This window comes from Lithobates pipiens, unplaced genomic scaffold (genome assembly GCF_037356315.1).
Source record: "Lithobates pipiens isolate NorthernLeopardFrog02 unplaced genomic scaffold, aLitPip1_a1.2 Scaffold_10, whole genome shotgun sequence".
Lineage (NCBI taxonomy): Eukaryota > Metazoa > Chordata > Amphibia > Anura > Ranidae > Lithobates > Lithobates pipiens.
In genome coordinates this window covers 93,309,772-93,320,207 of record NW_027507686.1, presented here as the reverse complement: position 1 = coordinate 93,320,207, position 10,436 = coordinate 93,309,772, and positions in this window count along the sequence as shown.

The following is a 10,436-nucleotide window of genomic DNA, read 5'->3' as shown; positions in this document are numbered from 1 at the left end:
TCCACTTAGGATCACGATGCGTTTTACTAAACAACATAATATCATCTGCAATATTATTCAGAAATACTGGTCCATTCTAAAAGATGATCCCAAAATTGGATGCTTTGTTTCTGCACTCCCGTCCATTTCCTTTAAAAGGGCCTCTTCGCTACATGACAAACTAGTGCAGAGTGAATACAAAAGTGAAACCAAAAGATCCAAACACTGTTCAGTTTTTGGCTCTTTTCCTTGCAATCACTGCTCGTGCTGTAAACACATTAGACGGGATAAGACCTTCTGCTTACTGAATGGTGGTACTTTTCGACCTATCCATTTTGTAAATTGTCAAACATGAGGTGTAGTATATCTCATGGAATGTGAATGTGGGGCATACTATGTGGGTAAAACCAAACAAGAATTCCATCGTCGCATATCTAAACATGTGTACAGTATGGAAATTGGTAATCATTATTTACCAATTGGACGACATGTTGTAACAGCACACAACTATAGAATGCCCAAATTCACATTCACTGCCTTAGATCGTATACATATACCAGCCCGGGGGGGTGATTGGAATAAGACCTTATTACAACGTGAACAGAGGTGGATACATAAATTGGATGCTACCTCTTTCCCAGGTCTAAATGAATCGGTCTCCTTTGCTCCCTTCCTAAAGGGATTTTCCTCCGGAAGGACACAGTAGAGACCATTCACTGACCCCCCCCCCCCCCACCCCTCGCTGGGTTTTTCTCCTCATCATCACCTCTCAAAGATCCTTTTCTTTCTCTTTTTTTCTATTTCTAATCATTATGATCATATAGGTTTTAGACAATGTGCCATCCATGGCTATTTTGTAATAAAATGTATCTCTATATTATAAGTTACCCAGAAATGTTACTCATTTAGTTGCTATATATATTTGCTGTAATCGTATATCTACTATGTCCGTGTTCTAAATAAAGACATGCATTCGCATGCCAATAGATGCATGTTATATAAGTGAAGTATTGTATAATTATATAATATGACTGGTGAATTTAATGTAGTTCATTGTGATGTTGTACTTTGATTTGCCGCCTGCCCTCCTCTTCCCCCCCCCCCGGACTTCCCCCTCCCTTTCCCCCTTTTTAATTTTTTTTTTCCCTTCCCCATGTCCCTCACTTCCACACCCCCAACCCCATCTAAGCCCTGGTGGTCCCTGGGGGGGGTTTTGGGACGGACGCGGCATATCTCGGTATTTGCATCGCATAACTCTTTCCCCCCCTGGATAAATGCTTCCCCTTAACTAGTATGGTCCTTCCGCCAGTTACACTTAAATGGTGGGGGGGAGGGGGTTGGGGTTGGTGCTCTGTCGTGACTCCCCGGCAAGGGTAGGATAGGCTCTTGTCTGTTTTTACATACGAGCCTCTCCGCATGTCTCTCCTCATTTCAATGGGCGGGCTGGTCCCGCCCAGGGATGAGGGATACGTATTCCCTTGCCGGCAGCATCCTTGAACACTTCCGGACGCATACCTCACGCACATCCGCACTTCTTGCGGACGTGCGTGACGTATTGACGTAACGCGTTTGCGACGGAAGTGACGTCATTTCGGGGCCGCTTTGCGGCCTTCCAGGATGCCGGGGCGGCCACGCGTGGTTGACCTGATTAGGTGGCCAGCGTGATTGGGTAAATACCGGTTGAAGGGTGGGTGGTTTGCACCTGCAAGTAATCCACAGGTTTTATATAAACACCCTTCCTTACAGGAAGTGCACATTCACTTTAGGTGAAAGGATCGTTTGAACCTCCACCTGTCGGATGGTAAGCATGGCTATTTCCCTTTTGTTCGACCTGTATTTGTTGATTTACTGCACTAAAGTAAGTTCTTGAAATTTGTAGACCAGCATTCTGATTGACTTACTAAATTTCAGATTGGATGACTCTATAGAATACGAGTCAGTGACTGCACCAGTTACTCCCTTTGGGTTAGCTTTTTGGTCGCAGTCCTTCCCTTTTCTATTTGGGTAATCTCTGATCAAGCCCAACAATTCAGGTAATAGCCTTCATTCTTACCACTGACACTGTCTATTAAATTAGGCTAGCATACCCGTTCGGGGGTTTTTTTTTTTTTTTTTTCCTAGACTCTTTATCTTCACGTATTTCTCATTTACATACACCCATTTTTCACTCATGCACTTTAGCTAGGCACATGGTGGTTTCGCTTGTCACATCATTTTTTTATTGACTCCCCCTTCCTCCTTTCTCAATTGATCACTTTTGTATGAATGCATTTCCTGTGTTCTTTCATTTTTTCCATTTGTTTCACTATTTGCAGCTATCCAAATCCTTTTCCACCATTTTGTGCACTTTCTTTGTCAGAAACATTGTTTATTTATTATACACTCACCTTCTTGCCAGCATTTCACTTATCACATTATTTCTGCAACTTCTCATGCACAGCTATTATTAGGTTCACTCACACACACATGGTCCTTCTTTAGGCACTTTAGATACTGTATCTGGGTAAGGTCTTCTTTTCTCTCTTTGCTTTTTTCTTTTAAAGCACCCTATATAAGGGTGGCACAGTGGTGTAGTGGTTAGCACTCTCACCTAGCAGTAAAAAAGGTCACTGGTTCAAATCCCAACCATGACACTACCTGCCTGGAGTTTGCATGTTCTCCCTGTGCCTGCGTGGGTTTCCTCCGGGTACTCCGGTTTCCTCCCACACTCCAAAGACATGCAGGTAGGTTAATTGGCTTCTGTCTAAAATTGGCCCTAGTATACAACTGGGGATCTTGGATTGTGGCTCCTTGAGGGTAGGGACCAATGTGAGTGTGCAATGTAAAGGGATAGGGACAATTGTAGACACTCACTCAGGTTGAACTGGATGGACTGATGTCTTTATTCAACCTTACTAACTATGTAACTATATATAGGTATTTAGACAATCAGGGTTGTAATCTCTACACACATAGAGTAAGGGCATGATGATAATAATTTCATGCCATATACACACCCTACGTTCATATATCAAAAAATATATGTCCTTAATTCTATTTATTGTTGGGATTTTACTGCAGGTGTGACTCACCACATTATCCAGTTACCTATATCTGCACCCACTCCCCAGATTTATGGGGGGTGTGGTATTCGTGTGACCTCCCGTGAGCCACGCCATTGTTTTTCCGACGCTACCTTCCTTCCCCTTGGCATCTTGGCGATACATATGGACCGGGCAACACTCTAGATGTGTGAAGGAAATCGAGGCACTATCCTATGGGGGAACTCCATCAAAAGTATTACAACTCATCTTATCTTTTCTGGAAGTACACCATTGGGTAAACTATATTAACAAATATGAGGTATTCCCAATATAAATAACACTTGATATATTTATTCAGTGTAATTTTGTTTTATCAACAAACCACCATTTCTCTGAAGAAGACCCCTCAGGGGGTTGAAACACGTTAGAACTAGATATATATTTTTACTGTTATTATATTATACAGTGTAATTTATAGCTGTGTCTGTTAGTATACTTCCATCGATACTACTGTACTCTGTATATAAAAGAGTTTGTTTTTCAATTGTTCAGGTGGAGCTCATGTTTTTTACCAAAATATTAAAATACTTTTCATATTACTTCTACATGCATCTACCACTGTTTTTTGCTGCCTAAAAACCCCGTTTGTGGGGGAACTTGTTCTATTCTGATTTGTCTGGGGTGAGCAGCACTCTCCTAGCTCTTTGTAGCAGTGTGTTCTTCTCGATTAGTGCCACCACACTGCAACCTCTCCCATATACTCTAGTTTTATTGCAGGAATTAGCTCTGCTGCAAAGCATTGCATCAAAAATTGTAATTAAACGCCCCTGTTAAACAGGGGAAGAAAAATTGGGCTTTAGGCACTGGTGCTGGTGCCACCACACTGCAACCTCTCCCATATACTCTAGTTTTATTGCAGGAATTAGCCCTGCTGCAAAGCATTGCATCAAAAATTGTAATTAAACGCCCCTGTTAAACAGGGGCAGAAAAATTGGGCTTTAGGCACTGGTGCTGGTGCCACCACACTGCAACCTCTCCCATATACTCTAGTTTTATTGCAGGAATTAGCCCTGCTGCACAGCATTGCATCAAAAATTGTAATTAAACGCCCCTGTTAAACAGGGGCAGAAAAATTGGGCTGATGGCATCACCCAGAACCAGAAATGTTCTTCCAACATATCGGCGGAGGAGGAAGAGGATAGACAACATAACAGGACAGTCACTCAGCATCATCATAGGCAGTCTTGAAGGGATGTGATATTTCAAAAAAAATTATTCGGTTACATCAGCTTCAGGTGCTTGGTAGCTGTGGGTGATCCAAGACTGATTCATCTTGATGAAGGTCAGTCGATCAACTGATTCGGTGGACAGGCGCACCCTGTGATCGGTAACAAAGCCACCAGCAGCACTGAAGGTGCGTTCCGAAAGAACGCTGGATGCAGGACAGGCCAGTAGCTCAATTGCATACTGTGCAAGCTGTGGCCAGTGATCCATCCTCAAGACCCAGTAAGCCAGAGTATTTTCGGTGGGAAAGGTGTCCAAGTCTGACCTTGCCCCTAGGTATTCCTGCACCATGTAAATCAGACGCTGGCGATGGTTGCTGGAACCGATCATACATTGGGGCTGCGGACTAAAAAATTGTCTGAAAGCATCAGTCAGATGGCCACCTTCTCCACCGCTCCTTCTGACCGATGCCTCAGCAACACGTTGTCCAGGACCAGGAGTTTGGAACCTCCCAGTCTCTGGGAACGCGCTGCACAGACCTTTCTGCAAGGCCTCCCGGAGATGTCTCATCCTCTGCTCCCTCTGCGATGGCAAGATAAGGTCGGCAACCTTACCCTTGTACCGTGGATCAAGGAGAGTGGCCAGCCAGTAATGGTCCCTCTCCTTGATCCGAAGAATACGAGGATCCATCCGCAGGCTTTGCAGGATCAGGGAGGCCATGCAGCGTAGGTTAGCTGAGGCATTCGGTCCGGAGTCCTCTGGGTCACTAAGGACAACATGATCCGCAGCTACCTCCTCCCAGCCACATACAAGTCCACGTGTTTCTTGGGACTGTAAATCATCCCTACAAGACTACTGCTGCTGCTGCTGCTGCTGAGTGCCAGCCTCCACCTCCATGCTGACACAATCATCCTCCTCCTCCTCTTCCTCCTCCTCATCCTCTTCCTGTGTGATGGGTGGCACAGCAGGAACACTGTCTGGATAAAGGGGGCCTTGAGAGGCAAGGAAGTCCTCCTCTTCCTGCCTCTGTTCTGCCTCAAGTGCCCTGTCCATTATTCCACGCAGCATATGCTCCAAGAGGTGGACAAGAGGTACAGTGTCACTGATGCATGCACTGTCACTGCTCACTATCCTTGTGGCCTCCTCAAATGGTGACAGGACAGTGCATGCATCCCTGATCATGCCCCACTGGCGTGGTGAGAAAAAAACCGAGCTCCCCTGACCCTGTCCTGGTGCCGTAGTCGCACAGGTACTCTTAGATGGCCCTCTGCTGCGTGTGCAGCGGCTGCAGCATGACCAACGTTGAGTTCCACCTGGTGGGCATGTCACATATAAGGCGGTTCTTGGGCAGGTTCAACTCCTTTTGGAGCTCAGCCAGCCGAGCACAGGCATTAAATGATCGGCGGAAATGCACACAGACTTTCCTGGCCTGCTTCAGGACATCCTGTAAGCCGGGGTACCTGCCCAAGAACCGCTGCACCACCAGGTTAAGGACGTGAGCTACACAGGGCACATGGGTCAGTTGTCCCTGTCGGAGGGCGGAGAGGAGGTTGGTGCCATTGTCACAAACCACCATTCCTGGCTTAAGCTGGCGTGGCGTCATCCACCTCTCGGCCTGCCCCTGCAGAGCTGACAAAACATCCGCCCCAGTGTGGCTCCTGTCCCCCAAACAAACCAGCGCAAGCACGGCATGGCATCGTTTTGCCTGCGTATTGCGTAGCCCCTGGAACGCCTACGGAGCACCGCTGGTTCTGAGGACAGAGCACTGGAAGAGGCCATGGAGGAAGAAGAAGAGGAGGGGGTGGAGGAGAGAGGTGTGTCACAACCAATAGTAGCATTTTGGAGGCGTGGTGGCGGAACAACCTCCAACACTACTGCACCTTGTCCTGCATCCTTCCCAGCTGCCAGAAGAGTGACCCAATGGGCCGTGAAAGACAGGTAACGTCCCTGTCCATGCCTGCTAGACCATGAGTCAGCGGTAATATGCACCTTACTGCTGACCGCCCTGTCCAGCGAGGCAAGGACATTGCCTTCCACATGCCGGTAGAGAGCCGGAATCGCCTTCCGTGAGAAAAAGTGGCGTTTGGGGACCTGCCACTGAGGAACCGCACAACTCACGGAAGGGGGCCGAGTCTACCAACTGAAAAGGCAGCAGTTGAAGTGCTAGCAATTTAGCCAAGCTAGCATTCAACCGCTGGGCATGTGGATGGCTGGGAGTGAACTTCTTTCGCCGGTCCAGCAGCTGGGGCAGGGACATTTGCATGCTATAATCGGACGTGGGTGTACTGCTAGCAGAGTGCCCGGAAGCACTTGGCTGTGACACACCTAATTCTACACCTTCATTCCTCTCAGAGCAGGTTTCAGAGAGGACTGAAGGTCTAGTGGGGTTGGAGATGCCAGCTGTTGAGGAGCAAGGAGAGGTCCGCTTTGTTCTTTGGTGTGGGTCTTTGAGGTATGCTTGCCAACGAGCTGCATGGCAGGTCAACATTTGTCTGGTCAAGCATGTGGTGCCCAAGCGGCTGATGTTTTGGCCACGCGAGATACGCTTGGGACATATGTTGCAAATAGCAGCGGTGCGATCTGATGCACTCGTCTCAAAAAAGGCCCACACCAAAGAACTTTTAGAATAACGCGCAGAGACAGCGCCCTGCACAAGCGGAGCTCTGCGGTGTGATTCAGTCGGTGTGCTGCCCCTAAGCTGGCCCCCGGAGGGCATCCTGCCTCGTTGGACATGTGCCTCCTCCTCCTCCTCTCTCCTACCAGGCACCCACGTGGAGTCAGTGCCCTCATCATCTCCTCCCTCTTCATCGCTGTAGCAAACCTGGCAGTATGCTGCAGCTTGTGGAACATGACTGCCAGATTGCTGTCCTTCTTGAGCATCCCCTCTCTCTGCGCTCACGCTACTGCCTTCCTCTAGCTGAGTGTCATCATCAGAGCCTACAAAACACTGGGCATCCTCCTGGAGCATGTACCCAACACTGTGCTCAAAGAGTTCAGGAGACTCCTCAGGAGGACGTGGTGGGTCTAGGGAAGGAGTCACTGATGATGACATTGAGAGGAGGGAAGACGATGCGTTGACAGCTGCTTTGCTAGTACCCTGAGACTGGGTGAGAGAGGATGAGGAGGATGAAGAGGGCTTTGTCATCCACTCTACCAAGTCGTTGGCATGTTGCGGTTCGACATGTCCAGCTGCCGAAAAGAAGGACAAGCGTGTCCCATGGCCACGTGCTGATGACAATGCACCACGTCCACGACCAGCACTGTTGTCTCTAGACACAGAGCCTGCTTGCCCTCTTTTATCGGCTCGCGCCTGTCTGCCTCTCCTTGCTGGCCTTCCAGACATGGTAATGGCCTGAAGGGAGTTGGGTAAAACAGCAGTTGGGTAGTGTATATTGTGCTGGAGGCACACAACACCCACTAACTCCTGCAGATGCCTTTATTATAGAACACCAGAGATAAAGGGGTATACTGTAATGGAGTCACACAACACCCACTAAGCCCTGCAGATGGCTCTATTAGAGAACAGCAATAAACGGTAGATACAGGTGTATATTGTGCTGGAGTCACACAACACCCACTAACTCCTGCAGATGCCTTTATTATAGAACACCAGAGATAAAGGGGTATATACAGATGTATACTGTGCTGTGCTGGAGGCACACATAACTTCCAATAACTCCTGCAGATGGCAAGTGGGCTCAAATAGAGAAGAGCTATGTAGATGGATATAGCGGTGTGTACTGGGTACAGAGCATGCAGACAGCACGCACAAGCTCCTAACACTACTGACTGCAAGCTCTATTATAAAAGATAGATCACTAGCTATATAGGTGAGGTGAATATAGCGGTGTATACTGCGGTCAGGGCAAGCAGACAACCACTACAGAAGAGCAAGATCGAAAATCTGCCGATAACGATTGGTGTGTTCTGTGTTGAAGGTACACAGAACACCCACTAACTGCTTCAGACGCCAACACACTACACAAGGCCGCCACGCTGGCGGCCTTATATAGTGTGGGGCGTGTACTACACAACCTGAGCTATGATTGGCCACAGGCATCCTGCCTGTGGCCAATCATGGCTCTCCTCGCTGCTGGCGCTGTGATTGGCCAATCATGCGGGGTCACAGTGCATGCTTAGCCAATCATGAGCCAGCAATGCACTGCGATGACGCAGTGCATTGTGGGCAGTGAGCGCCACACGAATTTGGCGCGAACGGCCCATAACGTTCGGAATTCGGCGAACAGCCGATGTTCGAGTCGAACGTATGTTCGACTCGAACATGAAGCTCATCCCTACTGGACAGTGTCATTTAATCATGTGACCACCATGTAGCATTTGCCCTCATACAGAGAATGAAGGAAAAAGACAAATAGAAAAAAAGCAAAATTATGTGGGAAAGATATAAAATGGAGGAATGAAAAATAAAAAGAGATAAATGACTGAAAAATGGAAAAAAAATATTAGTAATGTCTAAGGTGTAAATAAAAGAAATAAATAAAAAATGGGAATGAAAAGAAAAATAATAAAAATAAAATTAGAAATACAAATAAATAAAAATAAATAGAATTAAATAAAAATAAAATAAAAATAAAAATAAAAATGGAAATAAAAATAACATGAAAACAAAGATAAAAATAAAGAAATAAAAATAAAAATGTAAAAATAAAATAAAAGATTAAAATAAATGTAAAAATAAATATAAAAAAATAAAAAAATAAACTTAAATTGAAAATTAACAAAAATATAAAAAAAAATGAAATAAATAAAATAAAAATACAAAAAATATAAATAAATGGAAAGAAGATAAATGAATGGGAAGGGTGAAAATACATGTGAAAGGATAAGAACAAATAAATGTGAAAATAGAGATAGATGTATATATACCAATGAGAATAAAAATAAATTAATTGAAGATAGAAATGAAAATAAGAATGGAAATGAAATTAAATACCAAGAAACGAGGGTTATACTACATGGCTAGTTTATATCAAAATTTTATCGTTATGCTTTATTAACTAGGGTAATGGGGGCTAGAATAGGCTCTGAACAACTGGGGTCAACATGTACAGCTGTATACACATAATAATAATTTTTTTTTTTAAATCAATATTCCAATTGAAATTAAAATTGACTTGAAGTGTATATAGACTATACTTTAACTCAAGTAATAATGGTATATTTCACTGTATTATATAAAGCCGCATGTATATGGTACAAAGTTTCCAGATATAAGTTGAGAGTGGCAGTACTAGTAAACTGCCCAAAATGGATTTGAAAACTAGTGAGATAGATAAATACCCCATTTATTGTATAGGCCTTATATCTATAATCTGGGGAAGGGTGTAAAAATTATTATCCTTACTCATTAGATATGCCTATACATATAGAGTGGTTATATAAATGAATTATAGATATTATATGTAAAGAAGTGTATTTAAAATGAAAATAAAAATAAACTGAAAAGACAAGAATAAGGGGAAAAGTCATTTGGTCACATTGTGTCTCTATTATGATCTGTTGTTAAAAGAGTTGATGTCCCATTCTACATTGATTCCTTGTGGATAATGGGTCTGTAACTCATAAATCCAGAAGGTCTCCAACCTGTAAACACCTCTAGTAGTGGCACCTCCTCTCCATGGCGCAATATATTTATCTATGATGAGGAGAAGAAGAAGAAGAAGAAGAACGGGCGGCGGCGGCGGCGACAGAAGACCGGGCCACCGCCTGTAAAAGAGCTAGAAGAAGGCGCGGTGGCCCGGCAGAAGAACCGAAGAGGGGGACAAGACCCCCGAAGTCGGGAGAAGAGGCCGGCGGCGAGGAAGAATGCCGGACTCCTCCGCTAGCAAAAGAGCTACAAGAAGATAGCGGAGGAGTCCGGCGAGAAGACCCCCGAAGACGGAAGACCCCCGGAGCTGTGCAATAAAATATTTTAACCCTGTGTTGTGTTTTTTTTGTACTTTTTTTCACAGGTGAATGGGTAGGGGTACATTGTACCCCATACTCATTCACATAGGGTGGGGGGCCGGTATCCGGGGGCCCCCTTATTAAAGGGGGCTCCCGGATTCCGATAAGCCCCCCGCCCGCAGACCCCGACAACCAACGGCCAGGGTTGTCGGGAAGAGGCCCTTGTCCTCATCAACATGGGGACAAGGTGCTTTGGGGTGGGGGGGCCGCGCGGCCCCCCCTTCCCCAAGGCACCCCCCCATG